Raw genomic sequence first — 16,990 nt, forward strand, 5'->3', positions numbered from 1 at the left:
CTCCGTCTTTCTTTTCTTTTTTAGTCCCACCTAGTGGACAGGAATATGAACAGTGAAATGGAAGAGAAGACAACATTTAGGAACTCTTCATTATGTGACATCAAACGATTCCCATAAACCATGGGTTTCCATAAACATTCCCTATTATTTTCCCTCAAATAGTTAATGAAACATCACAATCATTAAACAATGAAAGTAACAAGAGATACAGAACATCATGAAATAATTTATGAATAAATTAACAAATAATAAAATTATATAAATAGTAAATGATAACAGAGAGTGTAGCCTCAGTTATATAAACGATTAATGATTAATTAATAAAAACAAGAAAATAAAAACAGCACAAATGTATGGTCGCTCTCTTGATGCAACAAAGATTGTATTTGATGATCCTCAGAACCTTCATGTAGTTGATCAAACATATTTAATAACTTTCTCTATAGAAACATAACATTTGTGCCAATAATGTTTTAAAAGGAATAATTTAAAGATCAGCGTACCTCATTCATGGAAAGTTTAATTGATGTATAATTTATAAAATTGCAACCAAATTGTATGCAGTTTTCTACAGTAACTTTTTTATATCAAGGTTCTTCTCTATGTCCTTTCACTTTATAATGTCCCTTCACGTTTTTTTTTTTTTTTTTAATGAATTACTGACAAATGGTCTGTTTTTACTTTTGTTTCAGAGTTGATTGAGATAATCAGGAGAAAGAAGAATTGGAGATTTAGAGAAAAAAAAGGGCCAAAAAATCTTTCACCTGCACTCAGTGTGGACAGAGTTTTACACGTAATCCAGAATATTGAAAAATGCCTCCGAAAATACATACTGGTGTGAAAGACACATGCTTCGAGTGTGGGAAGACTTTTAGTTCAGCGGCCGGTTTAAAAGTGCATGAGAGGATTCACACTGGAGAGAGACCGTACAAGTGTTCACACTGTGACATGAGATTCAATCAGGCAGGAAGCCTGAAAACACATGAGAGGATCCACACTGGAGAGAAACCGTTTGCATGTGATCAGTGCGGAAAAAGATTTTCAAGAGATACAGCCCTGAAACAGCACGTGGTAGTTCATACAAAGGAGAAGCCACATTCATGTAATGTGTGTGGAAATAGGTTTTCGCACCGACAAAGTCTGAAAGAACATGAGAAAATACACACTGGTGTCAGAGAGTACATGTGCTTTGAGTGTGAGAAGACTTTCATTTCAACAAAGTGTTTAAAACTGCACCAGAGGATCCACACTGGAGAAAAACCCTACAAGTGTTCACACTGTGACAAAAGATTCAGAGTGTTAGCACAGAGGAAAACACACGAGATGATCCACACTGGAAATAAACCGTTCACGTGTGATCAGTGCGGGAAGAGTTTCACAATAAAAGCGAGCCTTACAGGCCATATGCGGGTTCATACTGGACAGAAACCGTACACTTGTGATCAATGCGGAAAGAATTTCTCATCCTCATCTGCTCTTAAGAATCACATGGGCCTCCACGCGGGAGAGAAATACGCATGTGATCAATGTGACAAAACATTTGTGAGAGCTTCATACCTGAAGAAGCACCTGACCGTTCATACAACGGAAAAGCCACATTCATGTCCTTTGTGTGGAAAGTGTTTTGCACGTCCAGCACATTTAAAAGAGCATCAGAAAGTTCACACTGGTGTGAGAGAGTACATGTGCTTTGAGTGTGAAAAGACTTTTACTACAGCGAGCCATTTAAAACGGCACCAGAGGATCCACACTGGAGAAAAATCTTACAAGTGTTCACACTGCGACAAGACATTCAGTGATTCAGGATTTCTGAAAATACATGAGAGGATCCACACTGGAGAGAAACCGTACAAGTGTTCACACTGTGATAAGAGATTCAGTCAGTTAGGAAATCTGAAAACACATGAGAGGGTCCACACTGGAGAGAAACCACACACATGTGATCAGTGCGGGACGAGTTTTGCAATAAAATGGTGCCTTACGGACCATATGAGGATACATACTGGAGAGAAACCATTCTCTTGCAATCAATGTATGAAGAGATTTACAAAATCTTTAAACCTTAAAAAACACATGAACATCCACACTGGAGAGAAACCTTATAAGTGTTCACACTGTGACAAGAGATTCAAAGATTCAGGATATCTGAAACTACATGAGACGATACACACTAGAGAAAAACCGTATTAATGCACTGAATGTGGGAAGAGTTTCAAACATTCAACTTCTCAACAAAGTCATTCAAAAAACAATCACAGCGAGTAGATCATCTTCAGATCCAGCACTTTCAGGTCTAATGCTGTGTTTTCACCAAATGTGACGCAGTAATGCATCAAGCAGTGAAATATCATAAATCATTACAAGCAACATGAGCAATAAACATTATCTATAGTTTTCAGACTGAATAAAGTTCATCTTTATCTTCAAACCCATCAGATTCAACTGTGAGGTTCAAATTAAAAAAATAAAACACCTGTCTTGTGCCCATCCCTACTTGTAAGTCAGTTGGAGAGATCCAGCTGATTATTTTTGCTTATACTTAACCTGTTTCTGTATTTGCTGATTAATGTAATTATTGATCAAAATTAAATTTTTAATTAATACACTGTTAGTTTCACTTTTTATATTTTATCAATAACTTTTATTGTCTACTGATTATATTTGAATTTGAAGAAAAAAAATGTTGTTTTTATATAATTTTAGTTTCAGTATCTAAAAGCCATGAAGTATTGCAAATGTTTTTATGCTTTCATATCTCAAAAAGCATTTATTTACCTAATAAACTATATTTTACTCCACTCCATGACTGAGATTGAATGAGTTTCTCTAGCGGTGGACAGATCAATTCTAATATTGATACAAATGTTGATATTGGTATCGGATCAATACAAGCCTGGCAAGGCTCAGTCAGGTTCAGTTTCTCTTATCTATGTTTAATGCATTACTTCTGTTTCAACAAAGAGTTGACATGCCTGTGTGTGTATATATGCCACTTCTTTCACATCTCAAAAGTACCTGTTTGCTCGCCTACACTCTTAAAAGTAAAGGTGCTTCGTGATGCCATAGAAAAACCTTTTAGTCTAAATGGTTCCATAAGGAACCTTTAACATCTGAAGAACCTTTATTCACAAAAGGTTCTTTGTGGTGAAAACGTGATTAAAAAATGGTAACAGATTTTTTTTGTGGAACCAAAAATAGTTCTTCTATGGCATCGCTGTGAAGAAACTTTTAAAGCACCTTTATTTTTTAAGAGTGTACCATATAGTAGGGAAGTATGCCATTTCTGATGCACCCAGTGTAAACTGTTGGTCGAATATTGCCATAATGAAAACAGTGCAGTCAGTTTTAGAAAAGAGAAAAGACGAAAAACACTGACTGCTTTGGAATGAATCACTTCAGTAGCCCTAATAAGGATTAAAATATGTCTGCTTGAATGTGCAAGTTGTTATAAAGAATGCGTATTATATAAGATTGATAGCTTTAATTCAAAAGAGGACGCATATTCTTGTTACTTTATGAGAAGTGGTTTTATTTAATATAAATGCATGCTATGTGTGAATGTGTCACATGTTAATAGATGTTTTCCCTGGGAACATATTATAAGGAAAAAAAGGTCAAAGTGGTCTAGAAGGAATCTCAGTCTGGTTCTTGTCTCCTATAGGTGGGGGAAATCAATCGGAGGAAGTCTTTAGCTCATGCTTTCCATCGTGGATTTACATGTGTTGATCTTGCTGTGCTTGAGCATAGTATTTGAGCATACTCTTATTTACTTGCCCCACATTTGACAATCACCTTACTGAGTTTAATTATCAATAAGTGCTCTTTTGTTTTAATGCTGAAAGCTGTTCAAGCTGTGAAAGAGTTGGTTGGTTAGGAACTGTTTTCTTTCTAAACTACAGGGTCTGTGGATTATCTTAACCCGGACATGATTTCTGGAAAAGACATTGCTGTGGAGTGAGAATGGTTCTGCCTATGATACTAATGATGTATTCATTTCATTTAAAGGATCTAAGTGTAAAGGTTGCCTTACTGCCTGAAGTCAACATAATCGATTTAAGCCTGCTATCAATTCTTAATTGAATAATTTGGTTTTGAATTAAAATAAATGTTTTAAACGACCTATATTTGCAACAGTCTTTGTTTTAAAACAAGTAATTATAAATCTATTATGAAATTGGTAATATCAAAACGGCTAAGCAATTAGTTAAGTATTAAGGTCATTGCACACTGTTAAGGAAGCATTCCGATGAGACAGGTAAGTGAATAGGTACCAGGTTTATTGATTTATTGATTTTATCACTGATGGCTGTGTGTGGCGTGCTTATATGTGCAGGGGTCGATTGCTTGCAGGTGCGTGTGATTAGAATTCCGGTGAGTTTGAGGTTTTTTTTTTGTATTCCCCATCATTTCCAATCAAAATGCTTTCTACGGATGTCAAAACCAAAAAATCGAACCTGATCCAAACTTCTTTTTTTTTTTTTTATGACGGATGAATTTGGAGGCAGTGTGTAAATGCTTGTGGTTAACAAATTTTGTAACTGCCGTGTGGCATGTTACTTGCTGCCTGATTCATGGTTTAGAAGATTTAGGGGCCGTTCACATGTCGCGCCTAAAAACGCGTGGAAAACGCTAGGCGCGTCGCTTTCTTCGGGGCCGTTCACATGTCGCCCCTAAAAACGCGTGGAAAACGCTAGGCGCGTCGCTTTCTTCCTTGTCAACAAAGCGCTCGCTTGCGCTCCGGAAGCGTCTGCCGTTTCTAAGCAACCATCAGCTGCGCTCTAGCTCCAAGCTGCGGTGCGCTTGCTGCATTCTGAAAAGTTGAGATGTTTTTATCTCGATGCGGCACGGACGCGCCTGGAAAAAACGAGCGCGTCGCACCGCGTGCGCGTCGCGACCGTGTCGCTTCCAATATGCGCGCGCAAGCCGCGCGTCTCCATTTGAAATAACGAACTTGCGCGCGCAAAAGACGCTTCATGTGAACGGCCCCTAAATCTTTATTCCACATGTAGGAGATATGCATTTTGCAGTGAAGTTGCAGAATGGAACTTCTAAAGTTGACTGGTTAGTGGTTATATTTTATTTCTCCCCTCTACTTAGGTGTTGCTTTATGGTTTACAAGGCGTGATTTTAAAAGCAGTGTGCATGGCCTATGCTTCTACGGTGGCGCCTCCAGGATTTTTTTTCATAGCGAAAGAGAGTAAATTTTAAAATTTTCATTTTGAAAAGTAGCGCGATCATGCGCACACAATAGCGTAAAGCTTGCCACAAAGCACCGGCAAAAGTAATTACCATGAATGTGCGAAATAGGAGGAAATAGTAAGGAAATATTTTTTTAAAAAATAATGCTGACGATCCTGACACGCCATTTCCTCGGCCCCGCCTTTATATAGAGAATTGCATCTTCAAGGATTTCATAGCCCAATAAAAGATTTTGCTTTCGGTTTCGGTTCATCATTGTGAAACGCTCCCGTTCAAGACCAAGACGGCAGAAGCGCATCGTCTGTTATCTTTTTTTATATAAAGTCACAAAGTTTTGTTGATATTGCGAGTGCACACAAATAAACGTAGACCCTTTACAGCTCCAAATGATATATTACTCATACTTTTATGAGCAAAATGTATGCCGTATTTTAAATTGTTTTCAGTGCAAGTGATCGCGATGGCGTTTCCAAGTCCTATAAGCCCGCTTTAGCTTTCACTTAAATTTGCGCACAAACGATTGGATATGGGTCTAACAGCGTACATTTATAGGTTACACGTTTAAACTAACTTATATAATATGCTTGCCTTGAACTGTTTAATATCTATAGATTTTATTTCATGCAAGTCGTGATTATTTGAGAAGGCTAAATTGATTAATCATAAGCTATGATCGACTAGCTGGTCGTTTTGAAAATCAAAAACTTACATTTACAATTTCCTAAATTAAATTAATATATTAAAGAAACGAAATATAATCACTTTGTCATTACATACAGCTGACCACCTTCTCAATCTTACAGGTGAGGGCATATTTACTTGAAATGGAATGGTTTTTGGGGATTTTTGTGATGTGAATGAAGTTCTTGAGAAATAGCGGGTAAAGAACAGAATATAGAACATCTTCCTCTTTGTGATCCAATCTTCTTCACACTCCAGAACAGCAGGTGGCGGTATGCACCTTTACAGTTGGTTTGCAACCCGCCCATAAATGCACAGAAAAAGAAGTAGTAGGTGCGAGAATTACTTTGGTGTGTCAATGCGCACGGGAGTGAGAGTTGTAAGATGAGGGTGAGTCCTCTTTCTCTTCTCTTCTCTTATTTATTAGTTGCCTTTTACTGTCATGCATGGGTTATTTTGCATAATTAGGTTTGTGGGCAGCAGGAATGTAAGGTAAATGTCAGCTTCTCGTATGAACCGGGCTGGAGTGATTTTAACGTGTGTTCAGTGTAGAAAGAAGACTTTCACTCCTGAAATGCCGATCATTGTGTTTAATGTGATGAGTCGAATACGTCGTTGAGTTGTTTGGACTTGGACAAATAGTTTCACAAATGAGGAAAGTAAAGCCGCTTTACTTAGAGATGCAGCAAAGTCAACAGGAGAGCCACTTTTACCGCAAAGTATGAAAAGTTACATAGCTTATCAGTTTGTCAATATGCAATGTAATACAAAAATGTAAAAAAAAATATATTTAAGTTTTTTTTTTTTTTTTTTTTTTGCTTCAATATTAATCCATTGTGTATCTAAGAGCATTGTTCGGCCCTAAGAGCTAGAACTTTTGCAAAAACAGCTCCGCATGATGGACGTAAGTTCAGAGTAAGTTTTTGTAGGCCATCCATCTAGTAATTCCGCTGTTTTGGGGAATTTTTAGAATATAAATTACTTTGCAATAGAGCAACCAGTTGTTCGTGTATTTACGTTCTCATCTAACCAGACGGCAAATGCTGAAGACACTGCGAACGTAATGTGCATGTGCTCTTCACTATTTGCAAAATATAGATATAGATATAGATATGCAATATAGACGACGCTATTGTTTACAAAACAACTGTAGCACATGCCGCTGAGGTGAGGGGCTCGACATTTAGCCAATCACAACACACTTGTCCAGCTAACAAAATCATTTTTAAAACATTCTGAAAGCATTTAAGGGGATCCTATAATATTTAAATATAGATTTACAGCAGTAACAACTACTTTTTTTTTTTTTATGTCTTATCACATTTTTAATTATGAAGTTTTTATTATAAACCTGGTGATTATCTCTCAGGACAACCGCCATAATAAAACATGATATTTACCATCTGAGTCAAGTCAACAAATGTAAAAGTTAGTCATCTATTAATTATCTTGTCAAATATTGTGTCTTTAGCCCCATGCAACAGCAGGGGTGAGTTTTACTCCAAATACCATAATTTTACATATTCTTTTCGTTTTTGAAAAACGGTTGCTTAAATTAGTTTGAACCAAACTGGTAATCATTAAGACAACTTTTATCTAATTTAGCGTTTCTCATTTGCTACCTAAATCTACAACATACAGCCATATCATAAATCAAAGCACATGACAGACAGTTGTCGGAGAACCTGAAATGCATGACCGAATGAACGATAGCAGTCTGTATTTGAAGTACACAAGCCGCTGCCGGTGTGAAAGCACAATGGGCGCGTTCAGGTTCCCGCTTCCTTTGCTCTGCTTGTACATCCAGTTTGAAACCGGCCTACACATTTTATCATTTCATTAGCAAGTAATGCAATACAAACAAAACGTTAACAAACATTTAAAACATGTATCTATATTTCCCTTGCTCCAAATAACTCCCTTAACTTTAGCAGTGTGCAGAACAGAAAAAGAAACAAAAGTATGAGTAAAATCAAACACAAATTCACTGTAAAAATTTATTCTAAACGGTTAAAGCACGTTTCAGATGCTAAAAAGCGCAATTTAGATTCCATAAAATGCAGTAGCCTACTGTAAAGCATATCTTTGCAAGACCAACTGCAGTCAGCGCATCCTGTTTGCTTTCATTATTTTACAAAAGTGCAATGTTTTGTTGTTATTGTGAGTGCACACAAAAACGTAGAGTCTTTATGGATTCGAAAGATGTATCAGCTACTCATATCTGTTATGTGGAAAAATTATTTCACCTTTAAAAGGTATAATTGCTGCTTTTTGCAGTTCAAATATTGTTTGTGATGAAAATTTTTTTTTAGTTATTTTACCTAAGGATCGCTGCCATTTCTTACAGATTTCTGCTCATTCAAAATCGTTAAAAAAAGTATAGCACTGTAAAATTAGCCCACATTTGTTTTAACCCTTTAGGCGCCAAGGTTTTTTTTTTGGAAAAAATGCAAATTTTGACATCAAGACTTCAAAAGCTTGTGGCTTGAAAGGGCTTAAAGATAGAGATCAACTGTAAATTAGAAAAATGTTGGGCATGACCAAAAGTTTATGTGGGGTGTAAATATACTCATCTAATTTGCATATTATGACGTCATCATGGGGGCGGCATTATTGAATTTCATAATATTCAGGAAATAGTAGATATTGAATTGATGTTATTTTTTTTGTCTTTTTATCCTCATTCCAAATGATCAGAAAAGAGGATACCAACAATAAAACAGGAAAAAGTACTAAATTATTACTATTCTATATAGTAAAATGCATGTGAACAGTAGCTAACTTTTTGAACAGTTAATCACAATATTCAGGAAATAATAAATATTGAATGGATATTTGAACTTATTTGCACATGTTTTTGTCTTTTATCCTTATTCCAAATGATCAGAAAAGAGCAAACCAACAATTCTAAGGGACCACGCCCTTTAGGGGCCCCCAGAGATCTGCTTTGGTGTGGTAGAGGGGGCCCAACCTCATATTTTGTCATAGGGCCCAAAATTGCGAGCGGCGCCCCTGGTTACATCAAACGTTTCTCGGGAACGTCGAGCTGCGTCATAGCGCTGTGGGAACGCCCTCAGCGTGACCATGCTCTGAACACGTGTAATCTCGTCCAAGAAGCGCGTATGACGTCACGGGCGGGGTGATGCAGAGAACCAGGAAGCTACAAAGCATGTGCGGTGAACGCGGCCGGCAGCTTCTGTCTTTCAGTCGCTCTCTCTGTGTGTCTTTGTCTGTCAGTACTTTTTTTCCGGGCCAGTTTGCACCAATTTTATTTGAGTACTGACATGTCTAGAAAGGGTGAAAACAAACAGTTTAAGCAGTGTGTTCCTCCCTGCCCTCGTTACATCACGGCAGAGGACACACATGCTTTATGTGTTGTTTGTTTGGGGGCGAAGCATGCCCAGTCAGCCTTTGAGGAGGCTGACTGTGTGCATTGTTCGCGGCTGCCGCTGCGTACACTTCGCTCCTGGAGGGCTCTTTTTGAGAAAGGAGCCCTCACAAGCGTTCCTCAGGGATCAGGTCCCGCTTTCGCTGAGGCGTAGCGGCGCTTGCAAATGGATCTTTTAACAGGAGTGGAGATGGGTGAACCCCTTTCTCCCTCCTCCCTTATGAGATTCTCCGCTCTCTCTGGATCGGAATCCCTCTCGGTTTCTTCCATCCAGGAAGAGCGCTCGTCCCTCCGGCTATCTTCCTCCGAAGAGGAAGACGTCAAGATGGTCGAGGAGGCTGGGGACACGCCCTCCCAGCCCGCACAGTATGAGGAGCTTGTGGAGGTGGTAACTCGGGCAGTTGCAAAATTGAATTTAGATTGGCCCGCTGTTACACCTATGGAGCCGCCTAAAAGCAGATTAGACAAGAGGTATCTGCGCTCCAAACCACCACCTCCACGCCGGGGCTTACCTTTCTTTCCGGATATCCACACTGAGGTGTCGAGATCATGGATCAAGCCTTTCTCTACCTGTGTTTACTCTCCCAACGCCTCTAATTACAGCAATGTGGTTGGGACGGGTGAACACGGTTACAGAGCAGAACAGACGCTCGCTAGCTATCTCTCACCTGGCTCGGCATCGTCTCTGAGAGCCCCGGTTTTACCCAGCAAGCCTCTTCGCACTACATCCTCCTTGCTGGGTAAAGGGTACTCGGCAGCTGGTCAAGCTGGTGCTTGCTTGCACACCATGGCGGTGTTGCAAGCATACCAAGCTGACATGCTGAAGGAGCTTGGAGATGGCGAGGAAGTGAAGGTGGACGACGTATGCGAGCTGCGTTGTACCGCCGACCTAGCTCTGCAGATAGGCACCTCTGGCTGACCCTGTCAGACATGAAGAATAAAGACAGGAAGGAGCTTGGAGATGGCGAGGAAGTGAAGGTGGACGACGTATGCGAGCTGCGTTGTACCGCCGACCTAGCTCTGCAGATAGGCACCTCTGGCTGACCCTGTCAGACATGAAGAATAAAGACAGGGTCTACCTCTTTGACGCCCCGCTTCTGCCCTCAGGCATATTCGGCGATTCAGTTGAGACAGTCGTCGATAGGTTTCATCAATCTAGGCAGCAAGTGGCGGCTTTCCAGAGGTTCCTTCCTCGCCACTCTCGCTCTGGGGCTGCTGGGCGGGAGCAGCCCCTCCCAAGTACCTCTTCCTCATACCGTGATGCACAAAGACAGAGCGTCGCCTCCCGCGCTCCTCCTGTTCGGGGTCGGGAGTCTCAGCGGCGCTCTAAGCCCGGGGCCTCGAGGCCTAAGTTCGACAGGGCAGTCAGGACTTCTGAGGGCAGGTCCCCCTGGGGAAGGACACATGTGCATCCTTCCTCAGTGCCCTCAGGGGATCGGTCTGCTAACCCTGCCACCCTCGGTGCTTCAGGGCGCAGCGGTCTCCAGCGAGTCTCTTTCTCCACTTCCACTCATTACATCAGCAGGGCAGGGGGGCTCGCCATCTCTAGTAACATCAGAGGTCAGCCTTGAGAGGCTGATTCCCTTAGTAGAACATTTAGCAGCGTGGAAACTTCGGCCAAACTTGTCTCAATGGGTCCTGCACACTGTAGAAAGAGGTCACAGAATTCAGTTTGGTTCTCGGCCACCACCTTTTCAAGGGGTTCTTCCCACTCTTGTGGGCCCTCAACAGGCTCTGATATTACAGCAAGAAGTAGAAACTCTATTGAGGAAGGAGGCCATCGAGGTGGTCCCTCCTCATCTCAGAGAATCCGGGTTCTACAGCCGTTACTTCATAGTTCCAAAAAAAGGATGGATGGTTGCGTCCCATTTTATACCTCCGACTACTAAACCGGGCGGTCATGAAACTCAAATTCAGAATGCTTACTATCAAGCAAGTCGTGTCTCAAATCAGGTCCGAGGACTGGTTTGTCACAATAGATCTCAAAAACACGTACTTCCATATCTACATCCTTCCACAACACAGGAAGTTCCTGAGGTTCACTTTTGGGGACATAGCTTACCAATACAGAGTTCTTCCGTTCTGCCTAGCACTTTCGCCATGAACTTTCACCAAATGCATGGATGCAGCTTTGGCTCCTCTTCGGATGCAAGGCATCCGCATTCTAAACTATAATAGACAACTGGCTGATCCTAGCACAGTCAGAGCAGTTAGCGGTTCGGCATCGAGATGTCGTTCTTGCCCACATGAAAAGTTTGGGGTTAAGACTAAACTCCAAGAAAAGCGTGTTCTCCCCATCTCAAAGGACCACTTATCTTGGAGTAGTGTGGGATTCGACCACGATGCAGGCACGTCTGTCTTCTGCTCGGATCTAGTCGATTCTCACGTTAGTCAACAGAGTCAGAATAGGTCAGTCTCTCACTGTCAAGCAGTTTTAAGTCCTGCTGGGTCTGATGGCAGCTGCGTCCAATGTAATACCTTTTGGCCTGCTGTACATGAGACCTCTACAGTGGTGGCTCAGGACCAAGGGGTTTTCCCGGAGGGGCAACCCGCTTCGCATGATCAAGGTAACGCGGCATTGCTTTCGTGCCTTAGACATGTGGCGGAAACCTTGGTTCCTATCTCAGGGCCCGGTTTTGGGAGCTCCATGTCGTAGAGTAACTTTAACAACGGATGCATCCCTCATCGGTTGGGCAGCGGTCATGAGTGGCCACTTGGCCCAGGGTCTGTGGAGCGGTCGCCATCTTACGTGGCATATCAATTGCCTTGAAATGCAGGCGGTGTCCCTAGCTTTGAAACACTTTCTCCCAGACCTGAGATACCACCATGTGTTGGTCCGCACCGACAACACAGCGGCGGTCGCTTATATCGACCACCAGGGAGGTCTGCGCTCGCACCCCTTGAACAAGCTGGCACACCAGATCCTTGTGTGGTCCCAGGGAAAACTTCTCTCTTTAAGAGCAATTCACATCCCTGGATATCTCAATGTGGGAGCAGACATCCTGTCGAGACAGGGGCTGAGGCCCGGGGGAATGGAGACTTCACCCAGATGTGGTGGAGCTCATTTGGATCAAGTTTGGATCTTTTTGCGACTCAGGAGACGAAGCAATGTCCCCTTTGGTTCTGTCCGAGTCATCCAGCTCCCCTGAGACTGGACGCTATGGTACAGACGTGGCCGAGAACAGCAGAAGCTTAACTGTATGTGTCCAGTGCGAGCACTGGACGCATTTGTCCACAGAGCTGCCCAGTGGAGGAAGACGGACCAATTGTTTGTTTGCTTTGGTCCCATAATAGAGGTCTTCCTGTTACTAAGCAAACATTAAGTTGGTGGATTACGGATGTCATCTCTACCTCCTATGAGTCCTCTGGCCTCCCCTCTCCCTTCGGGGTCAAGGCTCACTCTACTCGTAAAGTGGCGGCCTCTAAGGCCTTCTTATCAGGTGTGTCTGTCCAAGACATCTGCAACGTGGCGGGATGGTCCATGCCTCTTACCTTCGTGAGGTTCTACGAGTTAGACCTCCCCTCTACTCCGGGCACCCTTGCCCTGTCCTCTGATTGTTTGTAACAGGCCTTTTTACCTGGGCGTTTCTGCCCTCTCTCCTTATGTCCTGCTCAAAACCAGCAGGGTGTTTTTCCGGGCCTTTTTCTGCCCTTCTCTCATTCTTACCCACACAGCAGGGATTTTTAATTCTGGCGGCGTGGGCATATCGTTCCCAAAGCGTTACGACGCAGCTCAGCATTCCCGAAGGGAACCCCTAGTTCCGCGAGGGAACGAGACACTGCGTCGCTAAACCACAATTCGGGCATCCCTGCGAGCGCTCCTGGTGGCAGAAGCTGCCAGCCGCGTTCACCGCACGTGCTTTATAGCTTCCTATAACGTCACACGCACTTCTCTATTGGACGAGATTACATGCGTGGTCACGCTGAGGGCGTGCCTCAGTTTCATAAACGATTAATGATTAATTAATACATTAATAAAAACAAGAAATTTAAAACAATACAAATGTATGGTCGCTCTCTTGATGCAACAAAGTTTGTATTTGATGATCCTCAGAACCTTCATGTAGTTGATCAAACATATTTAATAACTTTCTCTATAGAAACATTAACATGTCAATAATGTTTTAAAAGGAATAATTTAAAGCACAGCGTACCTCTTTCATGGAAAGTTTAATTGATGCATAATTTATAAAATTGCAACCGAATTTTATGCAGTTTTCTACAGTAACTTTTTTTTATATCAAGGTTCTTCTCTATGTCCTTTCACTTCATAATGTCCCTTCACGTTTTTTTTTTTAATGAATTACTGACAAATGGACTGTTTTTACTTTTGTTTCAGAGTTGAATGAAATAATCAGGAGAAAGAAGAATTGGAGATTTTGAGAAAAAAAGGGCCAAAAAATCTTTCACCTGCACTCAGTGTAGAAAGAGTTTTACACTTAATCCAGAACATTGAAAAATGCCTCCGAAAATAGATACTGGTGTGAAAGACACATGCTTCGAGTGTGGGAAGACTTTTAGTTCAGCGGGCCATTTAAAAGTGCATGAGAGGATTCACACTGGAGAGAGACCGTACAAGTGTTCACACTGTGACATGAGATTCAATCAGGCAGGAAGCCTGAAAAGACATGAGAGGATCCACACTGGAGAGAAACCGTTTGCATGTGATCAGTGCGGAAAAAGATTTTCAAGAGATACAGCCCTGAAACAGCACGTGGTAGTTCATACAAAGGAGAAGCCACATTCATGTAATGTGTGTGGAAATAGATTTTCACATCGACAAAGTTTGAAAGAACATGAGAAAATACACACTGGTGTCAGAGAGTACATGTGCTTTGAGTGTGAGAAGACTTTCATTTCAACAAAGTGTTTAAAACTGCACCAGAGGATCCACACTGGAGAAAAACCCTACAAGTGTTCACACTGTGACAAAAGATTCAGAGTGTTAGCACAGATGAAAACACACGAGATGATCCACACTGGAAATAAACCGTTCACATGTGATCAGTGCGGGAAGAGTTTCACACTAAAAGCAAGCCTTACAAGCCATATGCGGGTTCATACTGGAGAGAAACCGTACACTTGTAATCAATGCGGAAATAATTTCTCATACTCATCGGCGCTTAAGATTCACATGGCCCTCCACACTGGAGAGAAATCGTATGCATGTGATCAATGTAACAAAACATTTTTGAGAGCTTTAGACCTTAAAAGGCACCTGACAGTTCATACAAAAGAAAAGCCACATCCATGTCCTTTGTGTGAAAAGTGTTTTGCACGTCCAGCACATTTAAAAGAGCATCAGAAAGTTCACACTGGTGTGCGAGACTACATGTGCTTTGAGTGTGAAAAGACTTTTACTTCAGTGAGCAGTTTAAAACTGCACCAGAGGATTCACACTGGAGAAAAACCTTACAAGTGTTCACGCTGTGACAAGAGATTCAGCAATTCAGGATTTCTGAAAATACATGAGAGGATTCACACTGGAGAGAAACCGTACAAGTGTTCACACTGTGATAAGAGATTCAGTCAGTCAGGAAGCCTGAAAACACATGAGAGGGTCCACTCTGGAGAGAAACCACACACATGTGATCTGTGCGGCAAGAGTTTTGCAATAAAATGGTGCCTTAAAGACCATATGAGGATTCATACTGGAGAGAAACCATTCTCTTGCGATCAGTGTGGGAAGAGATTTACAAAGTCTTTACACCTTAAAAAACACATGGACATCCACACTGGAGAGAAACCTTATAAGTGTTCACACTGTGACAAGAGATTCAAAGATTCAGGAAATCTGAAACTACATGAGAAGATACACACTGGAGAAAAACCGTATTAATGCACTGAATGTGGGAAGAGTTTCAAACATTCAACTTCTCAACAAAGTCATTCAAAAAACAATCACAGCGAGTAGATCATCTTCAGATCCAGGACTTTCAGGTCTGATGTCATGTTTTCTCCAAATGTGACGCAGTAATGCATCAAGCAGTGAAATATCATCTAGATAAATCATTACAAGCAACATGAGCAATAAACATTATCTACAGTTTTCAGACTGAATAAAGTTCATCTTTATCTTCAAACCCATCAGATTCAACTGTGAGGTTCAAATTAAAAAATAAAACACCTGTCTTGTGGCCATCCCTACTTGTAAGTCAGTTGGAGAGATCCAGCTGATTATTTTTGCTTATACTTAACCTGTTTCTGTATTTGCTGATTAATGTAATTATTGATCAAAATTAAATTTTTAATTAATACACTGTTAGTTTCACTTTTTATATTTTATCAATAACTTTTATTGTCTACTGATTATATTTGAATTTGAAGAAAAAAAATGTTGTTTTTATATAATTTTAGTTTCAGTATCTAAAAGCCATGAAGTATTGCAAATGTTTTTATGCTTTCATATCTCAAAAAGCATTTATTTACCTAATAAACTATATTTTACTCCACTCCATGACTGAGATTGAATGAGTTTCTCTAGCGGTGGACAGATCAATTCTAATATTGATACAAATGTTGATATTGGTATCGGATCAATACAAGCCTGGCAAGGCTCAGTCAGGTTCAGTTTCTCTTATCTATGTTTAATGCATTACTTCTGTTTCAACAAAGAGTTGACATGCCTGTGTGTGTATATATGCCACTTCTTTCACATCTCAAAAGTACCTGTTTGCTCGCCTACACTCTTAAAAGTAAAGGTGCTTCGTGATGCCATAGAAAAACCTTTTAGTCTAAATGGTTCCATAAGGAACCTTTAACATCTGAAGAACCTTTATTCACAAAAGGTTCTTTGTGGTGAAAACGTGATTAAAAAATGGTAACAGATTTTTTTTGTGGAACCAAAAATAGTTCTTCTATGGCATCGCTGTGAAGAAACTTTTAAAGCACCTTTATTTTTTAAGAGTGTACCATATAGTAGGGAAGTATGCCATTTCTGATGCACCCAGTGTAAACTGTTGGTCGAATATTGCCATAATGAAAACAGTGCAGTCAGTTTTAGAAAAGAGAAAAGACGAAAAACACTGACTGCTTTGGAATGAATCACTTCAGTAGCCCTAATAAGGATTAAAATATGTCTGCTTGAATGTGCAAGTTGTTATAAAGAATGCGTATTATATAAGATTGATAGCTTTAATTCAAAAGAGGACGCATATTCTTGTTACTTTATGAGAAGTGGTTTTATTTAATATAAATGCATGCTATGTGTGAATGTGTCACATGTTAATAGATGTTTTCCCTGGGAACATATTATAAGGAAAAAAAGGTCAAAGTGGTCTAGAAGGAATCTCAGTCTGGTTCTTGTCTCCTATAGGTGGGGGAAATCAATCGGAGGAAGTCTTTAGCTCATGCTTTCCATCGTGGATTTACATGTGTTGATCTTGCTGTGCTTGAGCATAGTATTTGAGCATACTCTTATTTACTTGCCCCACATTTGACAATCACCTTACTGAGTTTAATTATCAATAAGTGCTCTTTTGTTTTAATGCTGAAAGCTGTTCAAGCTGTGAAAGAGTTGGTTGGTTAGGAACTGTTTTCTTTCTAAACTACAGGGTCTGTGGATTATCTTAACCCGGACATGATTTCTGGAAAAGACATTGCTGTGGAGTGAGAATGGTTCTGCCTATGATACTAATGATGTATTCATTTCATTTAAAGGATCTAAGTGTAAAGGTTGCCTTACTGCCTGAAGTCAACATAATCGATTTAAGCCTGCTATCA

General features: G+C 40.7%; 1 pseudogene; it reads left to right on the forward strand.

Moving 5' to 3' along the window:
* Nucleotides 1-696: 696 nt before the first annotated feature.
* On the forward strand, nt 697-15,720 carry LOC141329720 (uncharacterized; annotated as a pseudogene).
* The last annotated feature ends 1,270 nt before the right edge of the window (nt 15,721-16,990 follow it).

This window comes from Garra rufa, chromosome 1 (assembly GCF_049309525.1).
Source record: "Garra rufa chromosome 1, GarRuf1.0, whole genome shotgun sequence".
In the NCBI taxonomy this organism is placed as follows: domain Eukaryota; kingdom Metazoa; phylum Chordata; class Actinopteri; order Cypriniformes; family Cyprinidae; genus Garra; species Garra rufa.